This window comes from Lactuca virosa, chromosome 5 (genome assembly GCF_052849685.1).
Source record: "Lactuca virosa cultivar CGN04683 chromosome 5, Lactuca_virosa_CGN04683_v6, whole genome shotgun sequence".
Classification (NCBI taxonomy): Eukaryota; Viridiplantae; Streptophyta; class Magnoliopsida; order Asterales; family Asteraceae; genus Lactuca; species Lactuca virosa.
The window spans coordinates 288,131,115-288,142,709 of NC_136430.1; the positions used below are offsets into that span (position 1 = coordinate 288,131,115).

The 11,595-nt window shown below is 41.0% G+C and overlaps 1 non-coding gene across 1 annotated transcript; it reads left to right on the top strand.

The window, feature by feature from the left end:
• Nucleotides 1-5,443: 5,443 nt before the first annotated feature.
• On the top strand, nucleotides 5,444-5,550 carry LOC145117914 (small nucleolar RNA R71). The gene has a single exon (XR_013712906.1). It is a non-coding gene; the product is annotated as a small nucleolar RNA R71 (small nucleolar RNA).
• The last annotated feature ends 6,045 nt before the right edge of the window (nucleotides 5,551-11,595 follow it).

Consider the following 11,595-nt stretch of genomic DNA (forward strand, 5'->3'; position numbering starts at 1 on the left):
TAACCTCAAGGTATTTTTGATCAAGCAAACCAAGCATACATAATCTAGAAAATTACAACTCTTTGATACCACTATAGAGCTTATTTGGAATTCTTCACTTATTTGGTATTTGATCTTTGATTTCTTTGAATTCACCACCTTGTTGTTTGATTTTTGGTATCTTCAACTTTTGAAATTTCTTCAGAACTTTGGTCTTTTGATCTTCACTTTGAATTCTCCAAAATTCTTTAACTTTTTCTTGTAATTCTCTCTTTTTTTTCACATGTAACTCACTTTTTTTCACTCAAAACCTACATGCTTAAGCAAGGGCACTCAACTTCAACCTTTGTTGGTTAAGGTATTAGTTTTCCTGAATACATTTCAAGTACACAATGCTAAACATATTGCATCCCTCAAACTAAGCGAGGTTGTGTTTTTGTCCTATGATTTCACTAGAATAAAGGGGGCCACAAATGCACTAGAACGTATATAGGCTCAAATAAACATTTGGGTCTTCATAAAATCATCAAACACAATACTAGCACGATTCCTAATTGCTTTTATTATAATTTTCTAAAATAGCCCTAGCAATTTTATGCAAAAAGTTCAAAATTAACTAAAAAATTTCAAGATTTTCGAAAATTAACTAAAATTTCAACTTATTGTAACCAACCCCCTACCCCACACTTAATTTATGCAATGTCCCCATTGCATGCTATGCATGATAAAGAACAATAAAATAAAGAGACAATTGGAATAAACTCCCCTGGGATAGTAGTTGCAAGGTCGATCTTCTCTCGACGCTCCATCTTCAATTGACTTTAGACATGGGAACAGCTCATCCATGTCTCGGGTGTCAAAATCGCGTGTGGTACAGCTCCAATTATGAGGGAAAAACTCTTGGAAATGCTCGGAAAATGATCTTCCAAAGAAAAGAACCAATGCCCGTATCAAATGTGGTCAAATTGTGAACTTGAAAATAGAATTAACGAGTGACTCGTCGAGTAGATATGCTAACTCGCCGAGTTGTAGTGTGACTTGCAGAAAAATCGCGAAATTTCACATGGACTCGTCGAGTCCATAAGATGCACTCGACGAGTAGACCGCTGTGTGAAAAAAAATGTATTCTGCCCATGTCCGTTTCTGATGTATGGGGGTAATATAGACTCATACTTTTCCCTTATTTTTTTCTTCAATAAATAAATACTCTATAACTCTTCTTCACTGCCGGACTCAACCTTGAACTTCAAAACTTCTATTCTCTCGTTTATACTGGACTCTTCACGTTATATTCCCTTATGCTCTATACTCTTTCACTTTACTCTTTTATCCGAATTCTGAAATACCAAAGGCAAACATGCGTAATAAAAAGGAAAAACAACCAACCCTAAGAATTACTAAATGTTCAAACAACCCAAAACAAATAAAACAAACCAAACAAAATAAAAAAAATGTCTTAAAAGCAACCACTCAATAAAAATAAAAGGATAAATCAATCTTCATCTCCCTCCTCATCATCACCAACACCGCTTCCTCCGGCTTTGCTCCGTCTTTGGCTCATTCTCTCATCCGAACTCCGCACATATGGATACTCGGGCCCGGGTCTTGGTGCAAGATGCAATTGATCAAACAAATGAACAAATGAACCATGATAATAATTCATGCTCCGACCAAGATCATCTTGGTATCTCCTCAATTCCACGTTGTGCCAATCCATCGGTAGCTCATCATCCTCCTGAATTACCGGTGGATCTTCTCGGATCGGCTCATGCCTTGGTTGGACCCGCCGACCCAGCTCCTCGGGCGCTGATACCGCATCATCATTAGGGATGGCAATGTGGCCACTTCCATAATCCTCTATAATCTTCGCCCTCCTAAACAACGTGATACTAAACGGAGGTGTGGGTACCATCGTCAAATAATTACCGGCCCCTCGCTCCAATATACCAAACATCCTCGCCAATCGGGTTACGAACATCCCTCCATTAATATTAGAAGTCACCCTTTCCTTGAACGCCCCTTCCCACAAGTATCTAGCCAAGCAATAAGGAAGGTTGCAAAATATGTTGGGAGTGATAATGCTCCACAAATAGAAGATGTCGAGGGTCGGAACCTTGTCATCATCCTTACGCATGTTGATGGTTCTTGCGACAAGGCGGTGGATCAAACGGTGAATGGGAGAACGGATACTCCCTTCTTGAGTGGAAGATGGTATATAAACCCGGTTAGCAATAGTGTTCAACCAAGTAGAAGCAACCACTTCCTCAGTTAGATCTTTATGGTAGTTCCCCAAGAATACCCCAAAAGCTTCGGACATTACCACGGATTTGTCATATTTCCTAGCCTCCAACCAAGCTCGACTATGCTACATCGGCGAATTTCCCCGCCAAGACAGAAAGTAAGGACCCTGGGATTGTAGTAATCGCTACCACCTTAGAAGGAGATGGTTGAGAAAAATTCCCAGCATAAGTCTTGGTATACTAGTTCCTGGATTCTGAAAAGTCGGTTCCATCCATCACATGTAACCGTCATTCCATTATGCATAAAGGTCTTGACCAAGTACGGAGTCAATTCCTCCTCCAATCATGACTGGCCAATCAATTACCAATCAATCTCATTTGGCACATAGATCTCTTTCTTCATCAATATCTCCAATTTCCTCTTGGCTCGGACTAGTGATGACTTGGATGTGATTTGAGGAAAACTTAACCACGGGTTGTCCCCATGTCCGCTTCCACGAGACCTTTGGCCCCTCCTTGACATATCTCTCTGCAAAAACAAACCCAGAACATAATAACAGAACACATAAAAATTAAAAATGTAAAAATTATGTGTCCCTGCAACATGTACTCGTCGAGTCCACGAACCGACTCAGCGAGTAGCATGAATAGTTCATTGTGATTCTCAGATCTGAGTTGGATCAGATCATCCATCAAAAGTCCAAATTAGGTTTAGGGGTTTGTTCAGGGATGTCCATTAAGCATTACTTCATAAGAAATTTTAACTATAGCAACCTAATTCATCCAAAATCGAAACCCTAGAAATTCCAATAAAGTTCAAAATCGGGATTTCCACAAATTAGGGTCTTTATTCTACCAAAGATTGGAACTTTAACAAGATTAGAAGTAAAAGATGTTACCTTTTTATTAGAATTTGAAAAGAATGCAAGAAGTTGAAGATGGATGCTTGAGAGGTGATTTGCTCGTCGAGTGCTATGGTGGTTGTGAATGAAAGTGTGTTTCGCTTTTATGGTTAAAACCCTAATTTACAGATTGTAAAAAAATATTTTTTTCTGGTTAAAACGTGGACTCGCCGAGTAAGGATACCTACTCGCCGAGTAGATGCGCGATTCTGCAAAATAGTCGGGATTTTTCAAATGGACTCGCCGAGTAAAAGTTTGGACTCGTCGAGTCTTAGAATCTGAGTAAAATTTTGAAAAATTTTGTGTCCTTTAATTTTTTAATCCACCATACCCACACTCAAGCTTTGTTTGTCCTCAAACAATCATTTTAAACAAAGAAGAAGATTAAGATTGACAAATCCTATATCCAATGAAACAAAACGCAAAACAAAATAAAAAGTAAAAAGAAAGCAAACTCTAATATCGGGTTGCCTCCCGTGAGCGCTTCTTTTTTTGAGGAGTCGTTAGCTGGACTCCTTCCCGCTCTACGTTTCAGCGTTGTCCTCCATCGAGAATTCCTGCTTAACCTTTTGTGCTTTATATTTTGTCTTGTAAGCATGGATTTTCCTCTTATACGCCTTCTTCAACTCTTCTTTTCTCCTTTTTGTATCCTTTCCTTCAGATTTACGCTTCATCCCTCTACCACACTTCTTCTTCCTTTCTTCTACCATGTTCCCCATCATGTTCATTCCTCCTTTGTCTTCCTCGATCGCCATTTTAGTCATCATCTCTTCATCAATCAAGGTGACGGTTTCTTCCTCACTTTCTTCATATGCTTGAGAATCCGATGGTTTAAAAGTGAATACTTCCAAAGTAGTAAAAACCGACGCACGAGGTTTCGTTATTATGGTTAGCTTATTCCCTTTTTTCTTCTTGATTATTTGGGTGCAATCTAATAGAAGAGTTATGCTCCTTAGTTTCCAAAACCTTAGCGTTCTTGTCATCCTCATTCTTATTAACTTGAATTTCTTCCTCATTTCTCAAATTCTTCCCATCAAGTGTTGAATTTATTTCTTCAAAGTTGTCCTCAACTCCTTCAAGTAAGCTAATGCCTGATTAGTAACCAAATTTCCAAATTGGCAAGGTATAGTGATGCTTCCCGGATCACCCATCTTTTCTGGTAGTTCATCCAACACTATTTCTGATACTTCTTCCATGTTCTTTTCTATTTGTGAGGAGCTCTTTAAGCAAGGATGCATACTTTGGCAAGTGAAGGAGTGTTTCAACAAATGGGTTATTCACTTGAAATGCCCTTAGATGATCTAAGATCTTCTTACACTCTTGAATCTGCTCATTCTGAATGGCTCGGACTGGAAATGGTAATCGTGGCTGATATGGCTTCAAATAAGAAATATTTTTGCTGGAAGGCTGCGGACTCATCGAGTCCATGTTATGTACTCGTCGAGTCGATCTCACAGTTTGAGATTCTGGACTTGTTTCTTCATTTTCAAGCTCCGCTTTTTCTTCCAAATCCTGGATTGGCTTCAAAGGTGAAAAATTATTTTTAGAGCTTGTTGTTATCACATTCACATGTGCTATTCTCGGGTTCTTTTCAGGATTACTTGGAAGTTCACCCGTCGCTCTCTGATTGACTTGTTGTGCAACTTGGCCTAATTGTTTCTCAATATTAAGAATGGAGGCTTGCTGGTTTCTCATTAACGCTTGTTGCTCTTTCATCATGAGTTGTTGTTCTCTTATTGTAGCATCAGTTTCGTTGTGTTGTTTTTCGGATGCAGCTGCAAGTCTTGTGAGCATATCTTAAAAGTCTAGCTTCTTCTCTTGCACTGGTTCTTCTTTTTGGAAGAAACGTCTTGTCTTCATTTTATATTTCTCCTCATTAGCCTTTTTGTACTCATCATAAGGTAACCATTCTTTCCTCGGTTTTCGCCAATCTTCATCGTATTTATCGCCACTTGAGTTCATACTTGCGCTTTCCGGTTCCCATTTTCATCAAGATCGCAATCCTTTGTAAGGTGAGGTCCGCTACAATTTTCACACCCTACTATAATGGCATGGATGGATTGGTCCATCTTAGTCATCCTTCGCTCCATATTCTCCAATTTGGCTATCACAGCTGCCATGCTATCATTCACAGTGTTCACCACCCCTCGAGTCGAGTCATGTCTTGGATTATGATATTCTCTAGAGTGCTTAGAGAATTCTTCAATGAGTCTTTTAACTTTAGCTGGATTTTTCTTTGTTAATGGGCCTTGAGAGTCAAGTAGTTGTCTAGTAGTGACATTTACTCCATCATAGGAGGTTGACACTTCTTGTTGCACATTGAGGTCATTTTGTGGGCAATTCCTTAGTAGACCTTTGTAGCACTCCCATGCTTCGAATAAAGACTCTCCCGCTTGTTGCTCAAAATTGGCAATGACCTTCTTGAGTTTAGCAATTTTAGATGGTGGGCAAAATTGCTCCAGAAACTCCTCACGCATCTTAGCCCATGTAGTTATCTCTCCCAGTGGTAGTGCTTTTAGCCAATCCTTTTCAGCCCCTTTAAAAGTAACAGGGAGCATCCTCAATAACGTCGTCTCTCTAGGTACGTTCAAAATGTTGAAGTAGTCGGCGATGTCGTTAACTTCATCAAGATGCTTGTATGCATCTTCATAATCCTTTCCGGTGAAAGGAATCTCCTTCAATGCAGTAAGGATGTGCCCCTTAAGTTCAAACGTGGTAGTGGCGGGTATGGCGGGTTGCACAAGCCCCGGGCCGGTGTCGTCTCGAATTCTCTTTTTGTATGCCTCCATCGTGAGATCCGCCATGTTAGCCATGATGTTGTCGAGTTCTTTTTCGTGATCACTCTCTTCAAAATCGGTAACGCTTTCCTCCTTCTCGGTATCGTACTCGGTGTCTTCTTTCGTGTTACTGGATTCCCCCACTTTCTTTCCCTTCTTCTTGCCAAAAAACGATTTAAGACTCTTAAAGGCGACTTCTTTGGAGTATATTCTTCGGTTTTGTCCTTATTCTTTCGAAACGATGATTCCGGGTTTTCAAGTGGTGGAATCAAGGATGAATTCGATCCACGGGTCATAAACAATCTGCAAGAAACAAAAAAACGCGTAAAAAGAACAAAAGAAACTGAAAAATAAAACTAGAAAACAGCCTTGGACTCGTCGAGTCAGTGCGAATGGACTCGGCGAGTTCAGGGGTAAAACAGAAGAAAAAAAATAAAAAAAATTTCTAAAAGAAAAGAAACTAAAACTTAATCTAATTAAAACTTTTCCTAAAGCAGTAACTTTGTGCAAGAAAATATCACACAAAGGGTCGATAAAACTAGCAATTAAAATTATTTTAGAACCGTTCCACGGCAACGGTGCCAAAAACTTGAAGTGTGTGGAATGCACTAGTTTTAATCCTAATTTTTAATATAAATTAGACACACAAAAGGCAGTGAACCTGTCGATTGATGGTATAGTTTAGCAAGCAGGGTATCGAACACAGGGAACGACAATTAATCTAGTTATTAATATTATCTAAAAGCAAGCAATAAAAGAAAAGGGTTTTCTCTAGTTTTGCAAGACTAGAAACTTAAGTACTTAACTAATACTCAACTAAGTAATTAACAGCTAAACAAACGAAAATCAACTAAATTCAATAATGGGAGGACTTCTGTTTAGGTTTTGAATCATGTATTCCTATGGTTGATTTTATGACAAGTGCAATGGATTAATTGGCATTGGCTACCGATTAGTGTGATTAGGTTCACGTTCTCTATTACTAATCCTTAGAAAACAAATTAATTTAAGCAGTGATCAAGTGATTAAACTAATAGATTTCCTAGTTTATTGATTCGGGTTAAGTAAGACTTGTAATTAGCTAATCGAATTACTAATTCAATTAACCTCTTGTTGATGGTTCGTCACACAAGGCTCACACATTAACTTACCTATTTTCTAGTTAACCCTAGTTTGACGTTCGCTATTCCTAGGCATATAACAATGTTTTCACACAAATCATATGAGATTAGCAATTAAGAGATGTTCATGCAACTTAATATGCCGGTTAATTAACAGAAAATAGTTGTAATTAACACATAAGGTTCTTTAACAAGCTTAACTAAACAAAATCACCAAATTAAATTAATCCAATCATAAAACCAAACCATATTTATAAAGTCATCTATCCTAAACAGAAGTTATGAGTTTTTAGCTCATAATTAAAATATAAAACAACTCAAAAATGAAATCAATTGATGCAAACATAGTTTAAACAAAAGATTAAGTAAAGAGTACACTTGAATTGCCTTGATCTCCCCAAAATCGAATGCTTAGACTTGATCTTCGAGTTCCAGAACTTCATCAGCAACTTGAATCGCAAATTGCTCCCCAAGGGTTCCAGAAAAGAGTTCTTAAATTCGTGAATTAAAGCCCTTTATATAGTTTCTGAAAACAGGGGCTACTCGTCGAGTCCAAATACCGACTCGGCGAGTCCACCACTTAAATTCCGTATATGATAAGGAATCTTATTTTCTTGCGAATCTTCGAGCCTACTCGGCGAGTAGGCTCCCAACTCGCCGAGTTCTTTAGGGTTTTTCTTTCTTTTCTTTCTTTTTTCAATTCCCGAGCTTCCTATTGCTTTTTCTGCTTCCTTTTGCTTCCGAGCTCATATTTTAGGCTACGAATACATTTTAATCATATTTAAGTACCTTTTTTTTTCATAATTTGCAATAAAATAGCCAAAAAGTATTAAGATTTAACACAAAATATATGACTAATTATGCACATATCAAGTCCCAAAACGCTAGTATCGCCCCACTCATCTTGATGCCCCCTCGCTGCTTTCCAAAAGCAGCCGAGACCTCCCTAATCACATCTTATCTGCCAACTAACCGCCTCACCGGATTCCCACCCGGTTGCTGAGTCAAATAGACAAACCCAGTTGCCCCACGCGACTTCCGAACGAAAGCCTCATCTGACAATAATTGCCCCCACTATCTTGCCACCATGGCTGCAACAATATTTCTGATCCAACCGATCATAACATCCCGACAGACCTTGCGCCACCAAACCCAATGCTAAAAGTGAATGCTACATGACCAACTATATTCTTATATTATAACTGGCCTCAAACGACCTACCACTTTCCTATTTCCATAAATGTTGTAGCCTTCCTACAGTCTTACAAACTGACCTACTCTGGTCTAATCCATCCGAGGAAAACCATAACCAATCCTGGATTTGCTACGCCCTCACCACTACACAAGGAGCGGTGAATTCTATTGGCCACCCCGCGGTCTTACAAAACTCCAACACTATCAGCCCACCTATTGAATGCTACGGGCCACCCCGCAGTCTTACAACACTCCAACACTACCTGCCAACCTAGTGAATGCTACGGGCCACCCTGCAGTCTTACAACACTCCCACATAATCTGTTAACCCAGTGAATGCTACGCACCACCTTGCAGTCTTACAACACTCCTATCTTGCCATGGCCACCGACCATGGTCTTATTGCTCATCTACCAATCCACCCATATTCACCCTGAGTCGAACACGTACCAGACTATGCTCCCACTCAGGTGTTCGGGTCACGCTTAGGACCCCAACCTGGATCCATCTATATGCCTGCTATCCATCATCAAGAAGACGCTAACCAACGGTTGGAAGTTTCCTGAACTCCCAACTTACACAATTCTCAATCCAGACGGCTACATGAGTCGTCTTCCCTCCCAACAGGAATGTGAAACTCATCCTAGTTTCACGCCTGATTTAACTTCCAAAAATCTGAATGATTCTCCCCACTTGGATTCGCCGAAGCTCTCCCAGCCCAAGAAGTTTGATAGATTCCCAATCCATGTTAGCCCTTTATGATTGAACCGCCGACAACCTGCGCTTACCAATACTAGTGTTCCATCACTATCCAATCCTAATGGCCGCACAACTCTTGAAATCTAGATGAATACTCCTCGAAATCTTCGACAAATCCGACAACCCCAAACACTTCCAATGATACAACACCTAATTCCTGAAGTCCTTTATGCTCGTGACAAAGACCAAAACCTTAACTATAAATCAATTTCCCCCTGGCACTCCTAGTGGCTAACCAAGCTCATACGGTTGCCACCACCACCTTCTTGCTACCGCTCCTTCCTTAGTAACGGTAGTGATTGAACCCAAAAGTTCTTCCACATACAACCGCCGATCCCACCAGATCAAATGCTAAAACCACTGAACACTGACTTTCTAGGAGAACTAACCCACTGATCCTGACATAGACCTTCCAATAATACCCCGAGTTGGTCCCATTAAAGAACCGGAACAACAACCGAACGCATTGAAACCCGCTCAACCAGACACGACCCATATCTGACCCGCTAATTATTCATGGCATGCAAATTGGCATATAACAATTCTTGATGATACTACCCAAACAATAACAAAGAATTTTAACCAAAGATATTGCTTACCCAAAGCGATACAAAATTCCAAGCAATATAAACACTGATAATAACCAAGGAGAAAGCAAAAGATAACATACCCGCAATATCACATGTTGGAGTTATGGCCTCCCCTGTCTGACACTGCAATGCCCGGATCCTCTCCGCTGTACCTCCTGCCCTACCCTCATGACCATCAGTGATCCTCAAAGTAATCGGAGCAAGTGCATTTACTGCTCCTCCCTTCATCTTCGGACAGTCGACCTTCTTGTGGCCCACTTGGTTGCAGTGAAAACATAACGAGCTTACCCCCTGAGGACAATCCCTGCTTACATGACCAACCCTGTCACACTTGTAGCAGACCATACCCCTGGAACAGCAAAACCCATCGTGCAGTTTCCCGCACGTGCTGCACTGACCCCGGCCCTGCTGGCCCCTCAATCGCTGATCTGAAGTCGTGGGTCTCTTCCCGAGACCCTCCACTCCCTGCACCTGATCTGGCCTCCTCTTCCCCAGGTGCCCCAAATCGATCTCTCGCTCTTGGGCTCTAGAAATCAGATCATTCATGGTCTTGCACCCTGAATACTCACGAACTCCATGATGTCATCCCTTAGCATACCATGATACCTTACCTTCTTCATCTCCTCATCTGCTGCATACTACGGAACCAATAAAGCCCTCTCTCGGAACTTGGCAGTGATCTCTACCACAGTCTCCGTAGTCTGACGAAGGTCCTGAAACTCCCTCGCCAACTGTTGCACCTCAAACACCGGTGTAAACTCAGCTCAGAACCTGGTCGAAAAATTATCCCACGTCATAGCATCAATAACATCATCACCAACCTCACGTCCTACATCCTCCTACCAGTCCCGTTCCCTGTCCTTCAAAAGGCAGGATGCAAATATGACCTTCAACTCCTCGGGACAGAAACTCGTCCTGAACGCTAGCCATATCCGCTAACCATCTCCTACTACAGTGGGGTCCTTATCCCCATAGAACGAGGGAGCCCCACAAGCACGGAAATCATAGAAAGAAAGAGTTCAAGATCCAACAATAGCCATAACCTTAGCACAGAACGCACCCAAGAACTCATCCAAAATCCCCTCCTTGACCATACTAAAGATCACAGGAGTCTGCTCCAAAATACTGCGGGTAATCTCCAACGAGATGAACTCCCGTATCTTCTCGCTAATCGGCTCAGTACCTTCACCTGAACCGGAACCAGAACCTGAACCTCCTCCCTGGGTGCTCAGCACCAAACTGAAATACAACATGCAAATGATCAAAATATACAAAAATCCTCATCCCCCAAGCTTCCTAGATTCTCCAAGACTCTCCCCGATTCGAGTATGGATCTTGTGCTTTCAGTAGTACGGGACCAATACTACATTCCATACGTATCCATACTTTCCTAAAGAATCATCTTGAATCCTCTATGTCACACCCCAAACCAGAACGGTGGAAACGTTCGGGGACAGATGACGTCATGTACAGTATCACAACAATTGAATAATAGTAATCAACCATCATATTGATAATGTATAATTTTTACATCTGTGTTCAAATCACGGAAATCATAGAAAGAAAGAGTTCAAGATCCAACAATAGCCATAACCTTAGCACAGAACGCACCCAAGAACTCATCCAAAATCCCCTCCTTGACCATACTAAAGATCACAGGAGTCTGCTCCAAAATACTGCGGGTAATCTCCAACGAGATGAACTCCCGTATCTTCTCGCTAATCGGCTCAGTACCTTCACCTGAACCGGAACCAGAACCTGAACCTCCTCCCTGGGTGCTCAGCACCAAACTGAAATACAACATGCAAATGATCAAAATATACAAAAATCCTCATCCCCCAAGCTTCCTAGATTCTCCAAGACTCTCCCCGATTCGAGTATGGATCTTGTGCTTTCAGTAGTACGGGACCAATACTACATTCCATACGTATCCATACTTTCCTAAAGAATCATCTTGAATCCTCTATGTCACACCCCAAACCAGAACGGTGGAAACGTTCGGGGACAGATGACGTCATGTACAGTATCACAAC